The sequence below is a fragment of the Carassius carassius genome, chromosome 34, assembly GCF_963082965.1.
Source record: "Carassius carassius chromosome 34, fCarCar2.1, whole genome shotgun sequence".
NCBI lineage: Eukaryota > Metazoa > Chordata > Actinopteri > Cypriniformes > Cyprinidae > Carassius > Carassius carassius.
The window spans coordinates 3,350,259-3,360,767 of NC_081788.1; the positions used below are offsets into that span (position 1 = coordinate 3,350,259).

Below are 10,509 nucleotides of genomic sequence, written 5' to 3' on the forward strand. Positions count from 1 at the left end.
ACATTGTTCGGGAGGCAGACACACTCTTGCAGTTTAAATCTAGATTAAAGACCCATCTCTTTAACCTGGCATACACATAACATACTAATATGCTTTTATTATCCAAATCCGTTAAAGGATTTTTAGGCTGCATTAATTAGGTAAACCGGAACCGGAAACACTTCCCATAACACCCTATGTACTTGCTACATCATTAGAAGAATGGCATCTACGCTAATATTTGTCTGTTTCTCTCTTGTTCCGAGGTCACCGTGGCCACCAGATCCAGTCTGTGTCCAGATCAGAGGGTCACTGCAGTCACCCGGATCCAGTACGTATCCAGACCAGATGCTGGATCAGCACCTAGAAAGGACCTCTACATCCCTGAAAGACAGTGGAGACCAGGACAACTAGAGCCCCAGATACAGATCCCCTGTAAAGACCTTGTCAGAGAGGAGCACCAGGACAAGACCACAGGAAACAGATTATTCTTCTGCACAATCTGACTTTGCTGCAGCCTGGAATTGAACTACTGGTTTCGTCTGGTCAGAGAAGAACTGGCCCCCCAACTGAGCCTGGTTTCTCTCAAGGATTTTTTCTCCATTCTGTCACAGATGGAGTTTCGGTTCCTTGCCGCTGTCGCCTCTGGCTTGCTTAGTTGGGGACACTTCATCTACAGCGATATCGTTGACTTGATTGCAAATAAATGCATAGACACTATTTAACTGAACAGAGATGACATAACTGAATCCAATGATGAACTGCCTTTAACTATCATTTTTGCATTATTGACACTGTTTTCCTAATGAATGTTGTTCAGTTGCTTTGACGCAATGTATTTTGTTTAAAGCGCTATATAAATAAAGGTGACATTGACAATGAGCAGGCCTGTGAGCAGAGCCGGGGGTATGTCAGGTATCATTTACTCACACATGCTTCACTCTATAAAATATATATATTTTTTAACAACCTCTGCATATAAAAACCTAGAACACAGTCTAAACACTTGATGGCTGATCTGTTAATTCTTCGTCAACAGTTAAAAAACCTAAGTGTGCTATTTGATAATAATCTTTCGTTTGAAAGGAATATTTCTAGCATTTGTAAAACCGAATTTTCCATTTTAATCATATATCTAAATTACGACCCATGCTCTTAATGTCAAATGCACAAAAAAGTTAATTCATGTGTTTATGACCTCAAGGTTTGATTATTGTAATGCCTTATTGGGTGGTGGCTCTGTCCACTTAATAAATTCCAGCTGGTCCAAAATGCAGCAGCTAGAGTTCTTACTAGAACCAGGAAGTATGACCATATTAGCCAGTTTCTGTCAACTCTGCAATGACTCCCTATTGAGCAACGAATACATTTAAAATTCTTGCTAATTACTTATGAAGCACTGAATAGTTTAGCTCCTCAATACCTGAGCGAGCTCATATAGCATTATTGTTCTTCATGTCTGCTGCAATCTCAAAATGCTTACCATTTGATAGTACCTAGAATATCACAATCGACTGTGGGTAGCAGATCCTTTTCCTATTTAGTGCACAGTCTCTGGAACAATCTACCTAACATTGTTTGGGGGGCAAACACACTCTTTCAGGTAAATCTAGATTAAAGAGCACTGATCTCTTTAACCTGGCATACACATAACAGACTGTCACATTTCTATAATTCAAATCCAAAAGTTACAGGATTGTTAGCCTGCATTAATTTGGGTCAACTGGAACTGGGAAAACTCCCATAACACCCAATGAACTCATTACATCGTAAGAAGAATGGCATCTATGTTAATATTAGTCTCTTTCATTAATATTCCAAGGTCAAGTTAAGTCAAGTCACCTTTATTTATATAGCGCTTTAAACAAAATACATTGCGTCAAAGCAACTGAACAACATTCATTAGGAAAGCAGTGTGTCAATAATGCAAAATGACAGTTAAAGGCAGTTCATCATTGAATTCAGTGATGTCATCTCTGTTCAGTTTAAATAGTGTCTGTGCATTAATTTGCAATCAAGTCAACGATATCGCTGTAGATGAAGTGACCCCAACTAAGCAAGCCAGAGGCGACAGCAGCAAGGAACCAAAACTCCATCGGTGACAGAATGGAGAAAAAAACCTTGGGAGAAACCAAGCTCAGTTTGGGGGGCCAGTTCTCCTCTGCTGCAGCCTGGAATTGAACTGCTGGTATCGTCTGGTCAAAGTCAGATTGTGCAGAAGAATCATCTGTTTCCTGTGATCTTGTCCTGGTGGTCGTCTGAGACAAGGGGATCTGCATCTGGGGCTCTAGTTGTCCTTGTCTCCACTGTCTTTCAGGGCTGTAGAGGTCCTTTCTAGGTGCCGATCCACCATCTGGTCTGGATACGTACTGGATCCGGGTGACTGCAGTGACCCTATGATCTGGATACAGACAGGATCTGGTGGCTACGGTGACCTCGGAATTAAAGAGAAACAGACTAATATTAGCGTAGATGCCATTCTTCTAATGATGTAGCGAGTACATCAGGTGTTATGGGAAGTGTTCCTAGTTCCGGTTTACCTAATTAATGCAGCCTAAAAATCCTTTAACGGATTTGGATATTAGAAGCATATTAGTATGTTATGTGTAAACCAGGTTAAAGAGATGGGTCTTTAATCTAGATTTGAACTGCAAGAGTGTGTCTGCCTCCCGAACAATGTTAGAAAGGTTATTCTAGAGTTTAAGCACCAAATAGGAAAAGGATCTGCCACCCGCAGTTGATTTTGATATTCTAGGTATTATCAAATTGCCTGAGTTTTGAGAACGCAGCGGATCTGAAGGATTAAAATGTAACAGGAGCTCATTCAAATACTGAGGTGCTTAACCAGTCAGGGCTTTATAAGTAATAAGCAATATTTTAAAATCTATACGATGTTTGATAGGGAGCCAATGCATTGTTGACAGGATCGGGCTAATATGGTCATACTTCCTGGTTCTAGTAAGAACTCTTGGTGCTGCATTTTGGACTAGTTGTAGTTTGTTTACTAAGCGTGCGGAACAACAACCCAATAAAGCATTACAATAATCTAACTTTGAGGTCGTAAATGCATGGATTAACATTTCTGCATTTAAAGTTGAGAGCATAGTCCGTAATTTAGATATGTTTTTGAGATGGAAAAATGCAGTTTTACAAATGCTAGAAACGTGGCTTTCTAAGGAAAGATTGCTATCAAATAGCACACCTAGGTTCCTAACTGATGACGAAGATTTGACAGAGATGCCATCAAGTCTTAGACAGTGTTCTATGTTAATACATGCAGAGTTTTTAGGTCCTATAATTAACACATCTGTTTTTTTCAGAATTTAGCAGTAAGAAATTACTCGTCATCCATTTATATCGACTATGCATTCCATTAATTTTTCAAATTGGTGTGTTTCACCGGGTCGCGAAGAAATATAGAGCTGAGTATCATCAGCATAACAGTGAAAGCTAACACCATGTTTCCTGATGATATCTCCCAAGGGTAACATATAAAGCATGAAGAGAAGCGGCCCTAATACTGAGCCTTGAGGTACTCCATACTGCACTTGTGATCAATATGATACCTCTTCATTCACTGCTATGAATTGATGGCGGTCATATAAGTACGATTTAAACCATGCTAATGCACTTCCATTAATACCAACAAAGTGTTCAAGTCTATGCAAAAGAATGTTGTGGCCAATAGTGTCAAACGCAGCACTAAGATCCAATAGAACTAATAGAGAGATACAACTATGACCAGATGATAAGAGCAGGTCATTTGTAACTCTTAAGGAGAGCAGTCTCAGTACTATGATACGGTCTAAATCCTGACTGGAAATCCTCACAGATACCATTTTTCTCAAAGAAGGGATATAATTTTGAAGACACCGAATAAAATTTTGAGGACACCGAGGTCACCATAGCCACCCATATCCAGTCCATGTCCAGACCAGATGGTGGATCAGCACCTAGAGATAACCTCTACACTACAGCCATGAATGTCAGTAGAAACCATGTCAACTAGATGTGTCCCAGCGTAGACCTCGCCACCTTGATGACCGTTGGCACAAGACCACAGAAACCAGACAATTCCTCTGCACAATCTGAACTTTTTTTCTGGCCAGAGGAGAACTGCCCCCCATGTTTTTTTCTCCATTTCTGTCAACTATGGAGTTTTGGTTCCTTGCCACTGTCGCCTTTGGCTTTTTTGGGGGGGGACATTTGACTGATTCCACAGACACTATTAGAAGAGATCTGAACTGGATGATGAGACCACTGAATCATCAACGAAATGACTGTAGCTGAAAAATGACTCTCTGTTGTTGTCCTGTTATTACACGCAATATTACCACCTAACATTAGTATATTTTTGTTAGCTTGTTTTCTTTCAATTAAGGTTTTGTGTTTATTTTTGGAACTGATTTATCATAGGCCTCATTAATCCGAGCAAACATACCTTCATTTTTGAGTGAAAAAATAAAATACAATTATTTGTGGATAATTTTGTCAGTATTAAATAAAATTTGAAAAATACTTGCACTGTTTATTACACTAGCATGCTCTAAAGTTTAACCAATAAATTTGTTTTGAAATGCTTTTATATAAAAAAAAAAGAAATTCCACACTGTGGTGTTACCGGACTACAACTCACATTATGCTGCTGGAAGGACCACAGAGCCGAGGATAATCAAAATGGTCTTTATTAATCCAATACAGGAGAAAATCCAACAGGGAAAACAGGAGGAAGACACACATATGGATTTGACCTGACAAAACTGAACTGAAAGGACATTGCTTATAAAGACAGGCTAACAAGGGAGCTAAGGATACACATGTGGGAACTAATCAACAATCAAGGAGAGACAGAAACTGGGACACAGAAAAAAAAAAAAAAACACAGACGATATGTCCATAGTTCTGACATTTCCCCCCTCTCCCGGAAGGTGCATCCTCACACCATAGGCAACAACAGGAGGTATAGGTGGGAGGAGGCTCCGGTGGAGGACGGACCCCAGGAGGGGGCCAGCAGACAGAGACGATAGAGGGAGGAGCCAGGGGGAGCTCGGAGCAGGAGGACTCCAGCTGGACCCAGGCCACAGTCATAGTGACGGCCCAAGGTGGAGCCGACGGTGGGAGGAGCCATGGCTGCTGACTCCAGGGGGCTGACTAGTCAACTAGCCAGGGGGAAGCTGAGGATCCGGGGGGCTAGGGTGAAGCCGAGGTCTCTGGCAACCAAGGCAGAGATCCAGAGAGCCACAGTGGAGCCAGAGCGACTGAGGACCAAGGTGGAGCTGGCTGGAGGAAGGAACCCAACAGAGCTGGTGGGATGGAGCGACTAGGTGCAGCAAGTGGAGAGGACTCCAGAGGCGATGGTGGGTCAACGCCCGACTATGGCAGAGCCAGAGGGACGAGATGCCATGGGGGATTGATGGTTGACAGTGGAGGCGAGGGAGCTAGGAGCTGAGGTGGAGCCACTGGGACTACGGACCAAAACGGAGCCCGGGCCTCAGAGGCTGGAGGCAGAGTTGAGGGAGACTCCAACCACGGCGACGCTGGAGAACGGCAGTCCCGCGGGGCTCGCACTGTATAGATCGTGGGCTAAGGGCGAGCAGAGGGGCTACCAGACAACAGTGGTGGAGGAGGCAGGAGCGGGCACTGGAGGATCAGAAGCCCCCTCAGGGCTGGATGAGGAAACCAAGGATGAAGGAGAGCTGGACGGGACCAGTGGAGACGACGGAGAGAGGGGGCAGTTCAACCTCCAGTTCCAATTCCCAATCAGTAAGATCCTTCTCCTCTTTTTGGCCCTTTTGGTGTTCCATAGTCTGCTCACCCTCAGCCGCTCTCTCCCATGTGGGCACTCTCGCACCTGGTCTGACGGGTTGGGCTCTGGCTCTCCATCATCGATGGGCATGGGCTAATGCTTCGTACAATAGAGAGATGGTGGGCTGGGTTCTGGGCTGGGAGAGGCACTGGCAGTCAGTCCCTGGGAACAGGTGGGGAACAGAGATCCATTTCTCACCAGTGTCCACTCCACGAAGGCTGTGAAATTTGCTCGAGGACCATCCTCAGACAATGGCATATTGTACGCAGTGTTCAAACTGGCTTCGTAGAACGCACAGAGGGCATCGTCCAGGTAGTTGGTGAGGTGCGCAATGATCCAGGTCAGTATGGTGTGTCCCCCGAGCAAATTTTCCCCCTGCTCCAGCAGGAGGAGGAGGTATTCCGGGCAAAGAAGGGGATCCATACAACACAACAGAAAGAAAAAGGATGGAGGAAAAAACAAGGAAAACAAACGGAGGGTAGACACGCAATTTACACTGTTTTGGTGAGGTCTTCTGACACACTACGCTGGAACACAGAGCCAAGGATAATCAAAATGGTCTTTATTAATAAAACACAGAAGTAAATCCAACAAGGAGAACAGGAGGAAAACACATGTATCAAACTAGTAGACCCGCCAAAACTGAACTGAAAGGACATTGCTTATAAAGACAGGATAATGAGGGAGCTAAGGAGACACACCTGGGAACTAATCAGCAATCAAGGAGAGACAGAAACTGGGTCACAGGGGAAAAAACACACATAGACAAGTCCATAGTTCTGACAACAACAAATAGCTTATAAATGTCTTGTTATGCTATATTATCACCTAACTTTGGATCAGCTTGTTTTCTTTTAATAAGGACTGGTTTACATTTAAATGTTTTTTTTTGTAGGCCTCATTAATCTGAGTTTACATACCTCAGTTTTTGAGTGAAAAAAGCCATATTTGTGGATAATTTTGTCAATATTAAATCAAATATGCAAAAATTTTTTACACACTCTGATGTTTAAAAAATACATTTATTTTTAAATTCTTATATCATGAAAGAAAATTGCAAAAAAAAGAAAAAGAAAAAAAATTCTCATAAATCTCTTGTGCTATATTATCACCAAAAATTGGATTCAGGGATTTTTTTTTTAATTAGTGTTCCTTCATTTAGGACTGGTTTTGTATTTAAATATGAATGGGGGAGATTGGAAATCTGAGAAATATTTAGTGTTCAGAAGCATGTTGATAATTTTCATGTTCACACATGTATTTGTGCCTGCAAATACACTGCTCAAAAATGAAGGGAACACTTAAATCACACATTGGATTTCAATAAATGAAATATTTAATTAAAAATTCTTTATTTATATACATTCTATATGTGACAACAATCAAAGGAAATCAAAATCATCAACACACTGAAGTCTAGATTCAAAATCACACCAAAAATCAATATAAAAAACGAAATTTACAGGGTGATCCAATTAGCATGAAGTTTATCACAGCAACATTGGATGCTCCGATAAATAATATCCAAGAGGTTCTCAATTTGATTCAAGTCTGGGGAACATAAAGACCAGTCAATTGCATCAATCCCAATTTCATCTAATAACTGCACACTCTTGCCACTGAGGCCAGGCATTATCATGCACCAGGAGGAAACCAGGACCCACTGCACCAGTGTAAGGTCTGACAGTAGCTCTGAGGATTTTATCCTGGTACCTAACAGCAGTAAGGTAACCACTGGCTAACATGTGAAGGTCTGTGCAAGCCTCCCCAGACCATTACTGACCCACTACCAAACAAGTCATGCTGGATGATGTTGCATGCAACATAATATTCCCCATGGCATCTCCATATTCTTTCACATCTGTCACGTGTGCTTAGTGTAAACCTTCTCTCATCAGTGAAGAGAACAGGATGCTAATGATGAACCTACCAATTCTGGTGTTCTCTGGCAAATGCCAATCGAGCTGCATGGTACCAAGTTGTGATCACAGGTCCCACTACAGGACATCGGGCTCTTATTCCTCTCTAATAAAGTCTGATTCTGACAGTTTGATCCGAAACATGTACACCTATAATCTGATAATTTTTGACATGGAACACCACAAGTGTGAATATATATTTTTTTGTGTGTGTGTGTGCACATTTACACATTTTTTGTACAAAATAAAAGCTTTTTAAAACAAATTTCTTGGTTAAACATTAGAGCATGCTAGTGTGATAAACAGTGCAATTTTCATATTTTGTTTAATATTGACAGAATTATCCACAAATAAAGTGTTTTTCACTAAAAAAACTGATGTACGTAAGCTCAGATCAATGATTCCTACCATCAATCAGCTCCAAAAATAAACACTAAATATATTATTATGTACACAATTAAATACACATGATAAAGTTGCAATGTAGTATATTTATAATATAATTTTAATGTAGTACTGAATAAAAAAAAAAATTAAAAAGTGTATTTCTTTAAAGCATGTCAAATAGCATTGAATCAATGATTTAGTTAAACTGTACAGTACTTTAAAGAAAACGTTAATTTTTTTTATAAAAGTTTAATTATTACAAAGTGCACTATATAAAAGTGTACTTAAATGTGAAACAGTTATTTTAGTGCATTTTCTTTAAGTACACTTACTGTAAGTGGCCTTTTATTTCATTATTAAAATTATAGTATCTGCTTTATACAGTTAAATATACATTTAAGATTTAAAGTACTCCACAAATGCACATTCAGTAAAATTGAGCACACTTCTTTTAAACAGATGTAGGCAGTACTTCATATTAACGGTCACAGATATGTTGTTGCTTATAAGACTACTACATTAATACAGTATGTTGCTAATCGTTAGTTCACAGCAGCTAATGCATTAACTAGTTGTAATGCATGAGACCTTATTGTAAACTGTTATGACTGATATTTATTTATTTTTTTAGATAAAATTCACAATGTTAATAATGTACAATTAAATCCTTGCAAATGTAGCTGTTTATTCAGTAGAAGAAGCATGTTTATAGTGACCCTTTTACATAAATGTTGATTAGTTCCTGAGTAGTAAAAATAAATGGTAAACCTTAACATTTCTTAATGCTGAAAAAGGTTATCTTAGATAAAGTTTATCTTAGATAAAAAAAGAAAAAAAGACAAAAACGTGACAGAACAAGAAACCACATTGCTTGGAATCCTAAAGCAGCCACGTTTTCAAAAAAAAAAAGAAAGATGAGAAATAGGCCTATGTTATACCTGATGAGTAATATAGTAATACTCACTGTAAAGCAGATGATGGCTAAACGCATCCATTTACAGTCAACTTAAGGAGGGAGCTGTCGTCGATATGCTTACAATATACGTTTATGATCTCAATGCCATTTGAGACGTCTTATTTGGAAACTGTTACTTATTAGACAGACAAATAACGTGTTTGTGGTTTTGTACACTGTAGTAGAAATAATAAATGACATTTGCAGTAATAAATAGTTGACTACAGTCGTGTAGGTGTTCAGTATAGCCTATGATGTTTGTAATATGAGCTGGGCGATATGTCACATGTGATAATGTTGAACTGTACTAAATGTAGCGACTCTTCAACTCACATTTGATCATATCAGCTTCTTAGGCCATCGAAAGAACACAAAAATGTTAAATCACGTTAAATGTTTTTAACCCGTCTATTTAAACAATATTTAAAATCTCTTGCATTAAACCAAAATGCACGAACGTGTTTGGCTCAAATATGCATCATAAACATGTCAAACAGACAGGCATCTCCACAAAGACTATGCTTACTGTTTAAGTGATTTGCGAAAGGAAACGTTACCTTGGTAACCCACCTTTTTGTAGACATCTGTCGATATCTCCAGATTTAAATATATTGCTGCTTCATTGGCAACCTCTATTTCCTCAGTTTCGGTTTGTGCGCTATTTTATTCCAAATACAACAGCGCTTCAGAAACGGAAACAATATGGCTAAATGTGGCAGTAACCGTTGGAGAAAGACCACCATTTACGCATCCAGAGGTGAACAGTAGATGAATCCATGGTGGAGAGCGATGAAACAACATTGGTTGTCCGTTATCGCGACGTCTCATTGAGGTCTTGCTGGAGGAGGAGGAGGAGGAGGATGAATGAGCATCAGATGATGGGAGGCTGAGATCAGATCTCCTCTCTCTCTCTCTCTCTCTCTCTCTCTCTCTCTCTCTCTTACTGACTGTGACTAGATGAGGTTAGAAAACCTGTAGTTTTAGCGCATACAGGGTTTCTGAACGGTCAATGAGTCGATTAAAAGAAGTTAGGTAAAACTAGTCCAGGTCGAACTGAATCCATTTTTTTTTAAATCACACAAAACCTATTTATCACGTTTAGGCTGAAGTCAGCAAAAATGGGTCACGTTTTGCTAAATGACTTATAATATCTTTAAATAAGCAATGCATAAGATCAAATTATATATATATATATATATATATATATATATATATATATATATATATATATATATATATATATATATATATATATATTTATATATATATACAGTCGTGGCCAAAAGTTTTAAAAATTACATAAATATTGGAAATTGGAAAAGTTGCTGCTTAAGTTTTTATAATAGCAATTTGCATATACTCCAGAATGTTATGAAGAGTGATCAGAAGAATTGCATTGTCCTTCTTTGCCATGAAAATTAACTTAATCCCAAAAAAACCTTTCCACTGCATTTCATTGCTGT

At 39.4% G+C, this 10,509-nt stretch overlaps 1 protein-coding gene across 4 annotated transcripts in view; it reads right to left on the reverse strand.

Moving 5' to 3' along the window:
* Positions 1–9,941, reverse strand: part of LOC132115325 (probable G-protein coupled receptor 153) — a 78,198-nt gene extending 68,257 nt beyond the window's left edge. For 3 of the 4 annotated variants that reach the window (XM_059523728.1, XM_059523725.1, XM_059523729.1), the window contains exon 1: positions 9,604–9,941. The gene's annotated coding sequence lies outside the window, so the exon portion shown is untranslated. The remainder of the gene's footprint in view (positions 1–9,603) is intronic. The other variant, XM_059523726.1, reaches the window with a different exon arrangement.
* Between the last annotated feature and the right edge of the window lie 568 nt (positions 9,942–10,509).